This window comes from Alligator mississippiensis, chromosome 1 (assembly GCF_030867095.1).
Source record: "Alligator mississippiensis isolate rAllMis1 chromosome 1, rAllMis1, whole genome shotgun sequence".
Lineage (NCBI taxonomy): Eukaryota > Metazoa > Chordata > Crocodylia > Alligatoridae > Alligator > Alligator mississippiensis.
The window spans coordinates 85,211,688-85,226,076 of record NC_081824.1 but is presented as its reverse complement, the minus strand read 5'-3'; the positions used below and the strand labels follow the sequence as shown (position 1 = coordinate 85,226,076).

General features: G+C 45.3%; 1 protein-coding gene across 3 annotated transcripts in view; it reads left to right on the top strand.

Annotated features, from left to right (window-relative positions):
- The window catches only part of FAXC (failed axon connections homolog, metaxin like GST domain containing), a 67,536-nt gene that overhangs the window by 4,627 nt on the left and 48,520 nt on the right, over window positions 1-14,389 (top strand). The gene's annotated exons all lie outside the window — the stretch shown is intronic.

Genomic DNA, 14,389 nt, shown 5'->3' with positions numbered 1-14,389 from the left:
TTCTTTTACATTGTCTCACTGAACTTGCATGTAATGCTAAATGTGTAGACAGAATATTTATCTCACTAAGCAAATTGTATATGCAGAAAGGGAGCTAAACACTTGTTATTAAGGTATATGGTCTTAAAGATGGGCCTACTGTAAGCAGACTGGTCTAAACATTCAGGCAGTTTCAGAGTTCACTGCTTGATGGTAAATCTGTGTGTATTTGGAGACTTAATTTTGGGACTTTGTGTGTCATGCTAAATGATGTCTGAAATGTACTAAATATTTTGTTGTTTAGTTTTGTTTAGCCTACAAAATTCACTATGTTAAATAGATCATACTTAAGTTGTTGACATTTTTCTTTCCCAGGAGCGTTTCACTTTTGAGGTCTCCCTAAAATGCAATGAAAAATTTCCGACATATAGGGCCGTTCACTGCAGGCACAGCTCCTCTAGCTGAGGGTGTTGTTTTCAGAGCCTATAAATACCACTTCTTAATAGTGGCACTCATTCCCTAGTAGTGTGGGTGAGTGTTGAGCAAGATGAGGTGCTGTCTTTCTGCAGGGGATGGAACCCAAGCTAGATCAGGGGGTGAGAGAGAGAAAACTAAGCAACTTATTTTGGTTCTTCCATTAGTCAATCAGACCAGGCCACAGAATAGCTCTCATTCCACTGCATTTTAACACAGCTGTGACAAACGTGTGTTAAAATGTAAGCTCTTTGAAGCATGGGAAATATATTTTTATGTGTGCAAAGTCCTGTGTGAATGTAAGATCATAAAATGAATATTGAATCACAACAACCATAAATTATGATGATGATAATGATAAAGTCCCTGAGGTGTACTAAATCTTATAGTTGGCAAAGTTTAGGATGACTACATTACTGTCAAGCAATGGAGCAATGAATAAGCTAGATGGTCATTCTATAGGGGTTTTAGGAACTTTTGATGCTATGTTTCAGGGCAAGTATTTGTTGATGTCACACATTTTATAGGAAAAAATATTTTAGAAATGCTTTGTAGTGTTTTGCATTTTCTTGTGTGCAACCATCCATTTCTAAAAGTTGACTGCTTTCCTGTAGGAATACAAGCATAAGCATTTCAGAGGTAACAAAAAATTTTATGTAACTAATACATAAAACATGTGCTTTATAGTATTGGTAAGGGAAAAATTCCAGCCCTTGCAGTGGTACATAGTTTTAAATTCCAATTTGAATGGCTCATAGATTATTGAACTTCAGATGTTTCACAAGACCAGGAGACACTTTACTGACACTGCCTGCAGAACAGTGTAATTTGGGTATGAAATGGCACATTTGTGGGAGGAAAAGCATATTTTGGCAGATTATACTTTCTTTTTTGTGGTTGCTCATGCAGTTCTGAGGTTTGGAATGATTAACATTGTTCCATAGGATGTGGCTTACCAGGCAGAAGGCAGATCAAATTGCAGTAGAAAAGAAGCTTATCACTGGGCTATTTTTTACAGGGATGTCACTACTCATTTATATAATTTAATGTCTTCTCCCCCTTTATGTGAATGACATGTTTTGGTTATATTGCACGTTCCATTTGATAGACCAAAATTCACCCTTTCCACTGGGAATTGACAGTCTTGGGAACCACCCAACCCAAGTGGCATGGTCAGTGATTCAACATTATGTGATATGATGGATGCCCACAATGACCACTGACAATGATACCATCAGCTTGGACAGGTTTAAAGTCCACACCTATAGTATTACCCCTAGGCCTGCCTTCCACACCGTGGATGTGTAGTTCCCCATACCTGCTGTTCCCTGCTTGTGAATCCCAACCTAGGCAGTGGAGTGCCCTATGCACTTACAGAGAGAGCATACACATTCTTGCAGGTCATTAATGGACAACCGTGCATGTGCCACTCTTGAGTCTTCCTCTTTGGCAGGATATTGTGACACATTACCTCCTGCCCAAGGTCTATAGTGCTTTTGCCAATGTGTGTGCTTTCAAGTAGCACTGACCTGCTTTGTTTTGTATTGATATTACCATGGAGCCTTACGTGCAGCTGGAGGGAACTGCTTGATGTAGTCCTCTTTGGCCAGTAGTGGGTTCATGTGGTCACATGCACCTGTCCTGCCATCATTTGTCAAATCAGGAGTACACAGAGCATTGCTTATCTCAGTGCATCATGGGAGCATGATAGCAGGCTTTTTTTGGTGCTTTCCTGTCAGGTCCATTTTGGTGTGCCTGTTCACTGTGCAGGTCTAGGGGTGCACTAATAAAGATTTTCTTGGCAGATACTGATAACCAATGATTAACCAACTGCATTGGCCAATGCTGATCTTATAACTGATATTTAGTAGTAGTGCAAGGCATTTTAAACTACTGACATAAATAGACCTTTTTTCTATTTGTTATGCGTTTATAACAAACACATATGCCTCCTGCCTGCTTCAGCCCTTGATGAGGCAGGTGGTGATTGTCTTATTCCCATGCATGACTCCCTCTTACCCACAACTCCTACCTGCAGCTCTGCTCTCCACGCAGCTCATGCTGCCATCCTGGGCAGGTGGAGTGGACCTGTGCTGGGCATGCTTGGAGCACGCTGCTGTCTCAGCACTGGTGGGCCCCATGCAACTAAGCTCCCATGGCTGTTGGCCTATTTGTGACCTTGTGTTACATGGGCCTATACCCCACTAAATTACAACAGGTTACCACTTAAGGGTGGCGATAGATGGAAGGCCATAACTGAATGTGGGGGACAAAAAATGAAAGAAGGGAACGTGTGTGTGGGTCAGAGGGTCAAAATAAGTGCACCCTCGGGACACCGAGCAGAGCACCCTAGACAGTTCCCACCAACTCTCAAATGCAGCTAGAGAGCCAGTGGCTGCTGCTCAGTGGTGTTCTGCCTGGAGACAGGACCAGAGGAAACCCAGGAAAACGGCCTCACAGTCCCCAGGGACCCTCTTGGCCAGAACCTCCTTCCTGGTGACATGAATAGCCAGCTTGGCCAGGGCTAGGAGGAGGTTAACCAGGAGCTCCTGGGCTTTTGTGGGGCCACCCATGGCTGCTGGGGAGGAGCCACTTTTGCAAAGGCATCTGGTGCCTGGTGGAGTGGATTGTCCCTTGTGCAGCTTCTTATGCTGCCTGTGCACAGCTCAGTGTCTCTGCAGCAATCCCGTCAGTCCTGCACAGCCCTGTCGCTCAGGCCCCTGCTGTGCACATGGCATTGCCGTGGCAGGAGCCAGTAATGGTCCTTTGTTGCTGAGTGTGGTGCCCTGTGACCACTCCTTGGTGCCCCCTCTCCCTTCCACTGCTCACCTGAACCTGTCGCCTGCTATGGGCTCAGGCTGGCAGTGGGGCACGGGGACTGGGCTACGCTCGCCAGGGTGCTCTGGGCACGTGGCCATAATTATTGCCTACAACGACCAAAAAAAGTTGATAGTCGATAACATCATTTCTCTTTTTATCGGTGCCAGTCTGATAGCCAACTGACATATCTGTGCACCCCTACTTGAGACACTTCTTTGTGCCTCACAGGATGTTGTCTGGAGGTAAGGACGCATGTATTTGGAGCTGTTTCAAAAGGGGGACCTGCTGATTGGGAACACACAGCAGTGGTTATGTCCTAACAGTTATGTGTGGAGAAGCCAGGAGCAATGCAAATGTAGCTCTAACTCTGGATGAAGCAGTGTTAAGTCTGGAGCTGTTTTGCTGCATTTGTCTTGTTCCCTGCTTGTACCTGTGTCACTGTAAAGATGTAACAGCTGCTGCCTGGTTAGGAGGAAGAGATCCCCCTCCAATTTTGAAATGGCTCCAAATGTATATGTGAGCGTACCCTTGGGACACCTCCTTTCTTAAATAAACCCCTACACCTTGCTTGGCTGAAACAATAAACATCTGAGTGCAGTTTCAGTAAAAATTGTACAGATTTTGAGGATCTGAGGTATTTTGTGTCTCTTGCCCCCATTCAGTTTGAAGCTGTTATTGACAAAAAAGCTTTCAGGCCATCTGATTTTAGTGTGCTTTTTAAAATTTGATGTGAATTAAAGAAGTTTCCTTGTTTTGGTCCTACATGCATTGTAAAATCAGTAGTGCTGGAGAGAGGGAACCAGATGGATTATGGCTGTCTTCTGACATTGGGGAAGCACCATTTTTTATTACTGGGCAGATTGGCTTTAAGCATGGTTTTGTTGTGTCACTGAATCGTGCTAGTAACAAGAGGGAACCTTCTCTTAACCATAATGGGGGGCATTCGTTTTGTCAATGACTTCAGGGAGAGCAGAATGAGGGAAAAAAAGTATTTTTGAGGAACCAACTATTATTCTCTAAGCTGGTCCGCTATTTCTGAGTTGAAGAAGCGGCTCTAATATCTGAAATAATCTGTATCATCTTACTTGCTATGAACAAGGTATTAAGATGCTTTTGGAGATAGCATCTTAAGGAAAAGGCATGTCAAATAAAGATGGAATTAAATTGTTGGGAAATATTTAGGATTGCTCAGAAACCTATGTTAGTTGGACTGTGAAACAGCACAGTTTTGAACTGAATCATTTATCATTCTCTGCAGGGTAAATTTTAATGATCATGGGGTAGGGAATAGTTATTTGGTTAATTTATCGCAGTTTTTTTTCCCTTCAGTGTGAATAGAGGGAAGCAGAAGGTGATACTTAGACATCATACAGTCTCCCTACTGCCACTGGGACTGCCACTGGAAATAAGTCCTGCCCACTAGCTCCCATTCCATCCATAGAGAAGCTTGGCATTTGGGTGAAGTAGATTACTTGGACAGGTCCTAATTGCATGCCTTAGAGCCACCCCAGGATTACTTAGCAACACTTATTAGACTGAGACGTGTTTAGAGGACCCCTCTTAGTCTGCCTATTTGATGTGATTGAGCTTAGGCGAACAGGAACAAGTGGGAAGGACTTTGTTGTGCTGTGGTGGTCCTAGGATCCACCAGTACGATCACGACTGTGGAATATTTTGCTCAATATTTAATATCATAAAGAGATAGAGGGCACATCTACACAAGATGCTTACTGCAGAGTTGCCTAATTAGCTCTGCAGTAAAGTCTCAGCGTCTACACATGCGGCCCTATTAGGCCCTAAACTAAGAAATGTTGCCATAGCTTAGTACTTGTCAACACAAGTAGTGTCCTATGGTGATGTTATTTAGTGCAGCGCAACACATGTGAAGAGGCTGATGGGGCTGGCTGGGACATGAAGGTGCTTCAGTGCAGGGGCTGCTTGCTGGCTAGCCCCACACTGAAGCACCCTTGTGCACAGCCAGCCCCTGTGCAGCATGTTGATCCAGGTTGGAGGAGCCCTGGGCTGGCAGGCTGACTCCCCCGGGGCCCTTTGCCAGCTGGGGCTGCTTTGACCCGGCTTAATGTGTCGGTCCCAGGCAGTTGAATTTATTTCAGTTGAATTAGTTTCACATGTAGACATGCCTAGAATATAACATTTACTTACTCCTGTTCAGGTCAGTCAGGGTGTTCTTCCTTCTTGCATTTAGTACATGCTAGAGGTTTGTGGGCTGGCAAATATGTGCCCTACCTACATTTATTTACATACCACTCACACTCTTTACCAAAACATTAACTTTCCAAAATCGGGATATAAGTCTTAAGTGGGAAAGCTGATTTTCTGGGCAGAAGAGAAGCATGGAGACACTGTAAGATGTCTGCTGCTTCTTTTCTTTCTTTTCCCTCCAGAATCTGCATGGTAGAAAGGGTAGAGTCTAGAAGGGACAGATTGGGAGAGGTGCAGTCGTGTGGTCACTCACCTTTGATTCTTGCTCCACTCAAAATTTAAAGCCACCTGCCTGGTGTCAGAAGTATCATTTCTATTCAGATAGCACTAAGAGAATCAACTGATTTCATAGCTCATTCTGATCTACCTGATTTCCTGGTAATGTCTCTTTACTCAACAGGTGTTAATGACTCTCCCTTTTTAATGATCTGGATATTCCACTAATCAAGCTATTCTTTCTTTAGCAATTTAGCTACTCCTGGTCTCTCTTCTCTTATTGTACAGCCCTAAAGATTGTTTTTAGCCTGTTTCTAAATCCTAGATCCACTCATTGACCTCAGTCTTCAGCAGCAGCTTCAACAGCAGCTACAATTTCAGCTTTTGGCTGAGCAGCCAAGAGATTTTGGTAATCCAGCTGTGAAAGGGTAAAAATGGTACCTTTTGCCTGAGGAGGAAGGGGAGTGTGAGTCAGCTGAAGATTAGGCTCTATCGCTGCTCTATGTAGTCATAACACTGGAAAAATCTTTTTTCCCCTGCATTCTGCCTTTCCAAAAACAAGGTTTTTGTCTTATTTGGGTGTGTGTAGTATGTAAGAAAATATGAAAAGGAAACACATACCTTGTTATTAATCCTTTCTTGACCTTCCAGAGAACACTGTGGCTTCAGTCAGGCCTCCACACATGGCAAGGATATTTGACAGACTATTGGTTGGTTCAATTGTTGACAGAACTCCTTGTCCATTTTTTGTTGAACATCTTTGCCAATAGGCCATTGCAGTCTCCTCAGCTGATGTATTTGCTTTTTGCCTGTATTACTGCTGCTTTACTAGTCCTCCTGTCTTGAATATTGTTACTGATTGCTGATTGTTTCCAGGCTGGCTTGACCTGACCCCACCACTTTGTTAGTGTCCGTGACTGTTGTCTCTCTTTCTATCCTCATAGAGTGAGAACACAGTACTATGTAACTAATGCACTACTATGAAATTAAACAGCAAATAGCTTAGCTTGTAGTGCTTTTTGTTTGAGCCCCTATTTAGCACCACAGGGGAATAAGGGAGTGTTAGAGGTATGTTTACTTCTTGCTCTGCCTTGTTCAGATGATGACAATATCTTTGGCAAGTTGCAGGAGGCTGCTTGTCTTGTGACAGGTACCAGACAGCGAGGGAAAGGGCTGGCATCCCCTCTTGTTCTCTACTGTAGCCTGCTGGGTATACAAAATAGAGCAATAGTCTTCTCAGAAAAGGACTTAAATAACTTGCTGTCCCTTGCACTGCTGTGAGAAACAGAGAAATAACTGTGACTCTGATTTATAGTTCATTCTCTGGCCTGTGCCTACAGGCTGCATTTTGGTTAGGGCCAAGGTTAGGAACTAGTGTCCATTCTGAGAGACCTCCTGAAAGTTTGAAAAAAAAAAAAAGTAATTCAAAATCAGAAAAATACATCAACATTTAAAATTTTCCTCTAAAAAAATAAAAACATTGGAATTTGGGACTATCAAAACATTTTGTTTGGCTCTCATAAAATCATAGAAAATTAGGGTTGGGATGGAACTTCAGGAGGTCATCTATTCCAGCCCCCTGCTTAAAGAAGGACCATCCCCAACTAGATTATCCTAGCCAAGGCTTTGTCTAGCTGGGTCTTAAAAATCTCCAAGGATGGAGAGCCTACAACTTATCTGGGTAACTTGTTCCAGTGTTTTACTACCCTTCTAGTGAGAGTTTTTCCTAATATCTACCCTAAAGTTCCTTTGCTGCAACCTGAGACCATTGTTCCTTGTTTTGTCATCTGTTACCACTGAGAACAGTCTAGCACCATCCACTTTGGAAGCACCCTTTAGGTATTGAAGGCTGCTATTAAATCCCTCCTCATTCTTCTCTTCTCCAGACTAAATGTGCCTAGTTCCCTCAGCCTCTCCTCGAAAGTCATCTGCCCCAGCCCCTGAACCATTTTTGTTGCCCTTCGCTGGATTCTCTTCAATTTGTCTACATGGTTTTTGTATCAGGGGCCCACAATTGGAAATAGGACTCCAGATGTGTCCTCATCAGTGCAAATAGAGGGGAATAATCACTTCCCTCGCTCTGCTGGCAACACTTCTACTAATGCCGCCCAGTATGCTGTTAGCCTTCTTGGCAACAAGAGCACATTGTTGGTTTATTTCAGTTTATTGTCCACTGTAACCCCCAGGTCCTTTTCTGCAGAGCTGCTGCTTAGCCAGTTGCTCCCCAGCCTGTGCTGGTGCATGGAATTGTTCCATCCTAAGTGCAGGACTTTGCACTTGTCCTTGTTGAACCTCATGAGACTTATTGTGGCCCAATCCTCCAATTTGTCTACATCACTCTGAATCCTAGTCCTACCCTCTAGTGTATCTACTACTCCCTCCAGCTTGGTGTCACCTGCAGACTTGCTGAGGGTGTACTACTTCCCATCTTCTGGATCATTGATGAAGATATTGAATAAAACCAGCCCCAGGCCCGACCCCTGGGGCACTCCACTTGATACCAGCTGCCAATTAGACATGGATCCATTGATTACTACCCTTTGAGCCCAACAATCCAGTCAGTTTTCTATCCGCCTTACAGTCCATTCATCCAACCTGTACTCCGTTAGCTTGCTTGCAAGAATGTTGTAGGAGACCGTATCAAAAGCCTTGCTAAAGTCAAGGTATGTCATGTGCACTGCTCTTTCCGCATGCACAGAGCCATTGTAGAAGGCAGTCAGGTTGATCAGGCATGACCTGCCCTTGGTGAATCCATGCTAACTGGACCTTCTCCATGATTTTTTCCAGGGACTGAGGTAAGGCTGACTTGTCTGAAATTCCCTGGATCCTCCTTTTTCCTTTTCTTAAAGATGGGCACTATATTCGCCTTTTTCCAATCACCTGGGACCTCTCCCAGTCACCATGTTTTTTCAAAGATAATAACCAGTGGCTCTACAGTCACATTGGCCAGCTCCCTCAGCACCCGGGGGTGCATTGTGTCCGGCCCCATGGACTTGTACACATCCAGCTTTTCTAAATAGTCCCTAACCTGTTCTTTTACTACTGTTGGCTTCTCACCTCCTCCCCAAACTGTTGCCCGGTGCAGTAGTCTGGGAGCTGACCTTGCCTGTGAAGACTGAGGTGAAAAAGGCACCAAGTACTTCAGCCTTTTCCTCATCATCTCTCACTAGGCTGCCTCCACCATTCCGTAAGGGACTCACACTTTCCCTGATCTTCCTCTTGTTGCTGACACTCTTGTAGAAACACATCCTGTTACCCTTCACGTCTGTTGCTAGCTGCAACTCCACTTGAATTTTGGCCTTCGTGATGCCTGAGCCAATACTCTTACGATCCTCCCTAGCCATTTGTTCAAGTTTCTACTTGTAAGCTCCCTTCTTGTGTTTTAGCTCACTAAAGAGTTCCTTGCTAAGCCAAGCTGGTCTTCTGCCATACTTGCTAGCCTTCCTGCAGTGTGGGACTGTTTGTTTCTGTGCCTTCCATAAGGTTTCTTTAAAGCACATCCAGTTCTTCTGGACTCCTTTCCCCCTCAGACTAGCCTCGCAGGGGATCCTGCCCATCAGTTCCCTGAGTTTCTGAATCCAGGGTGCTTCTATTTAAACTTATTTAATCCAGTCTGTTCAGGACAATTGCAACTGTTTCTGCCAAGTTTGGGAACTTTAATGTTAACCTCTAAAAGTTTGAAGGGAACAGTTTTGGCTGCAGTAATTATTCCTAAAGAAGTCAAGATTGTGTATTTAGAATCTGATCAAGTTGGGCCATCAAAACGGTCCGTTTTCTTAAAGTCTATTATACTTGTTTAGAATTGGATTTAAACAGACAACCCCCCCATGCTACAGTACTTGGAAGGGTGGGGGCTAATTCCTTCAGGAAATCATTGTAAAATAAACCCCAGATGTCCCATGAAATTCTGCTTGCAAATTCCAGAGCTTCAGAGGAGCTTTCTTCACAACTGCTTTTTTAGACTACAGGTATTATATTGGGGTGGATTTTGTCTTTGATAACAATACCATATTTATTCACTGGTTTGCAGCTGGACTGACTCCTAAGTGAGAGTTTAACTGATAGTTGCTGACAATTGGTAGCAGCTCTAAAAATATTAAGGTTTTTTGGCTTAAAATATCTGCATTGTAATGTAACTTTTATCGAGGGATATCAAGTGTCTTAGCATATCAAAAAATGAATTATACTTCATTCTACAAGCAAACTACAAGCAAACATGGGAATACCAAAGAAATTTAAGATGCATCAGAGTTTAATCCATGTGATATGATTAAGCCATTGTTGTTAGTCAAACCTTACCTGCTGTGCTTCCTAAATATTTTGTACTTTCAAGTATAACCTTTAATGTTGTGGTAACATCATTCTTAACACACAAGTGCATATGCATGTGTATATACAGAAGTGCATATTACCATATTTACTTGATTCCAATATGAAGTTTTTTCCTATTTAACATAGGGAAGGGAAAGTTCCTCATCTTTTAATCAAGTAAAAGGCAGAAGTGGGGCAGGCAGCTGCTGTAGCTCCAGCTGTCACCCCAGCCCCTCGGTTGGAGCCACAGCAACACCTGTTGCTTGGCTCCCTGCCACCATCTGCCCCTTCTGCCTCTCCCCACTATAGCCTCGGACCCCTGTCCTCTCTCCCGTTTCCATTATCCTCCTTCATCCATCTTCCCCCCGCCCCCGACACTTACTTTTGCCCTGGCACCAGAAGCCTCTGTCCCTACTCCAGCCTGGGGTATGGAGCCTGGCCCTATAGCAATGATGCTGGCTCTATCTTGATGCTATGGGGCTGAGCTGGGGCTGTGCTTTGTGCCCCTGGTTGGAGTGGTGACAGAGCCTGCTGCTGCCAGAGCAAGGGTAGGTGGTTTGGGGCAGGTGAGAGGCGTAGGGTTTGAGGAAGAGGATGCGGTGGGAGGAAAGGGGGTCCGAGGGCCTGAGACTATGATGGGTGAAGGCAGGGAGCAGAGGCTACAGGGGTGGGGCAGTCACAGCAGGGGTGGGGAGGGCAGGCAACAGGAAGAGAACTGCCTCCTCCCATCCCTCCACTGCTTTCCTTGCTCCCACTGCCTCCCTACTACCTGTCACCACCTGTTCTTCCTGCAGCCTGTTCCCTTAATACCTCTCCCTACGCCTAACTCCCACTGCTGCTCCCCTACCACTGCTTTCCCTGATGAAGTGGTGGGGAGAAATTTTAAGGTCATCCTCCAATAATTATATTCTGCATGTGGAAAATTATAACAAATTTTATAAATTTTCCATGTATAGAATCTTATTATTTGCGGTTTGTCTTAAATTCAGGGTCATCTTGGATGCAGGTAAATATAGTGTATATAGCCTCCACTAACTTTTTTTTAATGAAACCACTTTGATTATTGGTATTACAGCAAAAAAATTGTACTTATGTTTTACGAACACCTAACAACTGCTCAAAATATTGATATTTTTATCACAACAAAAAGCTTGTGGAAATTAGCAGAGATTTAAACCAGCAGTGCTGCATACATAATTAATAGGGTTTTATAGAATTAATATAATTCTCGATTAATTCTTCTGCATGGTAGATAAAATATTTATTTTTTTTACTTCAAGTAATCTGCATTTTTACTATGAACCAGCACATCTTCCATCATTCCTTCCCCCTGATATGCAAGTCAGGTGATGCCTATTGCATTATTTTTGCATATCTAGCATCATATTTTTTATCTTCAGATCATGTGTGTGGCTGGGCAGGAATCCCAAAATGGCATGAAGCAGAAGGCATTGTGTTCCCAACAATATTCTCTTATTATTTCTTGTATTTTGATCTAGAGGGAATATGTGCCTAGAAATGGCCACACATTTGTAATACATTGTGCATCTGTATTTCAAAATGTAGTCAGGGTGGCGTACTATTAAAAGATCTTCTGCTGAATTCCCATTGAGATGGAGACATTAGTACTTCTGGCTGCAAAATGAGCTGTTTGTCCATATAATCCCTTAATGAATCTATAATAGATTAATGGAAGATAAATATTGAAGACCTAACCATGTTGCCATGGCATTGTTGACAGTGAAACTTAAAAAAACCAGGGATTAGGCCCTCAAACAAATTAGATTGGTTTAAAAATGACAAGACTTAAAAGTGCACTAAATTTTAATTTTTTTTATTTGGCTTCTCATTCTGAGCCTTCAGGGTATATGTTTTTCTGAGTTTTTTTGCTACGTTTTTGAAATTTATTCTGTTTTTGAATGTAGGTGGAGATTCTTACATAATAACAAGACTCAGCAAGATTATTCCAAAGTTCAATAATAAAAAATAGTACGATATGTTGTTAATATTAATGTAGCAGGGCACTTGATGTGCCTGTCACTTTAAGCGGTTAGGCAGCCTGTTGAACCACTGGCCGGTGGGGGTCAGGGCTAATTGCAGAGCCAGCTGACCCAGGGGGCCAGCAGGTGTGGCTCGGTCTGATCAAAGGAGGCACCTGATTGGAGGTGGGCTAGGTTTAGACAGGGTATAAGCCTAGACCCTGAGAGCAGGCTGGCAGTAACATCTTGGGAGCTGGTGTAGGAACATCACTGAGCAGAAAGACTGCCACTCCTGAATGCCAGCAAGGAGAAGGACATCCAGATGTTTGGGTAGGAACTAAGGGGATGGAGGAGGTTCCTGGGGACCCACTGTGGGGTCCAGAGCCCTGAGAGAAGGGCTGAGTTCCTAGGGTCTGTTGGGTGGCTAGATGAGGCTGGAAAGAGAGGGGCTGAGTGCACAGGGGTATAGTGAAAGATTATGCAAGCCCTGAGGGAGAGGCTGAAAGTGTGTAGGCCTATTGAAGGTCCAGGTGAGATATGGGAGATTGCCTGGGTCTGATTGCCTGGGCTCTGTTGAAAGGCCAGATGAGCCCAGAGAAAGAGACTGAGTGTACAGGGGCCTAATGAGAGACCAGGCAATTCCTGAGAGAGGGTCTGAGGGTTGGTGGGCCTACTGAGGGGCCAGGTTGTAACCAAAGAAGGAAAGGGTTGTGTAGGAAGACCTAAGGAGGGCTCTGAGCCTGCAGAGAGAGTGTGATCTATGGAGGGGCCCAAGAGGGTGGACCCACAGAGGTGAGGGGGCTGATGGTCAATGGACTGACCCTGCGAATCTCTGTGCAGGGGCAGGGCTCAGGATAGGCCAATGCTTGAAACAGACCACAGCGGAGATTGCCAGAGCCGGGTGGGCTTGTTGGCCAGTAGAGGTGAGGCCATGGCCAAAGGTCCGTGAGGGGCCATAGCTGAGAGACGAAAGGGTTTAAGAGGGGTGCAGACCAGGATGACAATGGCCAGTGGGTCCAAGAGTGAGTTGGGATCAGAGATGGAGGACTCAGAGGAGAGATGGAGCCAGGGGGCCCAGTGGATAACAACTCCGGAGGGGCGTTGGACATCTAGGGGGAGCCCAGAGAGGGGTGAGCCAGATCAGGGAGGTGTGAAGACTGATCTAAGGTAAGACCTGAAACTGCACCCTACTAGGAGCTGGTTAGCATGGTGGGGGCTACCTGTGGCGAAGCAGCCTCCGTGAAATGCCATGCCTGGGCCACTCTAGGGAAAGGCGAGGATGGACCGCTGGAAAGCTTCAGCTCCCACTGCCTTGTGGATGACACCATGGAGGGGGAATGCTAGGGGAGCACATCCCAACAGAAAAGCACTTGGCAGGGAAAATCGGTATCATATGGGTCCAGAGACCCAGTGAGGGGCCAGGGAAGATCAGGATCATGTGGGATCAGAGGCCCAGTGAGGGACCAGGGAAGACCAGGATCATGTGAGTACAGCAGCCCAGCCAGAAGCCAGGGAATAAAGGGTAGGACCAGAGGGGTCCAAGGCCTGGTGTTCTGAGGCCCAGCAAGGGGCCTCGGGCCTATAGTGAGGCCCAGGGGGTAGGGTGGGACCATAGGGGGCCTCACCCAGAGAACTGTGATGCCCAGCAAGGGGCCTCAGGCCTATAGTGAGGCCCAGGGAATAGGGTGGGACCAGTGCGGGGCCAGGAATAGAGTGCAGGGCTGGACGGGTTTGAGGGACAAGGGACCAGAAAGGAGCTGAGAGCCCAGAGAAGAGCTGGGAGAAAGACCAAGTGGCCTAGTAGCCCAAGAAATGGTTGGATGAGACTGAAGGGCTTACGGGCCCAGAAAGGGGCTGGAGGAGAGGTTGAGGGGTCTGGCAACTGGAGTGGGGTTGAGAGGCCAAGGGGTCGGAAGGCCCAGCGAGGGGTTGTGTCAGCAATTGGTTGAACATCTGTGAGGATGCTATCTATGAGGCATGGGACATGGTGTAGGGAGGTATGGAACCATGTATTTGGCCCACAAGTCCATGACCACAATTTGGGTGGTCATTAGAGTAAGACCAGGGCAGTCTCCCGTGCTCTTATCATTATATTTCCATCGAGCCGCGGCAGGTGAGACAGGAAGGCGCCCTAGGGGCAGAGTGGGCATGGTTGTGGAACCACCAGGGGGCATCATGGCATGATAAAATGGAGATAATACTTGTGCAGTAAGGCCCTGGTAGTGCAGTCCGATCTGTACATGCCGGCCTGTATGGAATCTCATGCACTTTAATGGGAATGCAGGCTCATGCCTGGTTCTTGTGGATCTGATTGAAGTAAATGAGTGACATTTGCAGAATGTCAACTGCTGAGATGGTTCATAAAGCTGTACTTCCTTCCTAGCCAA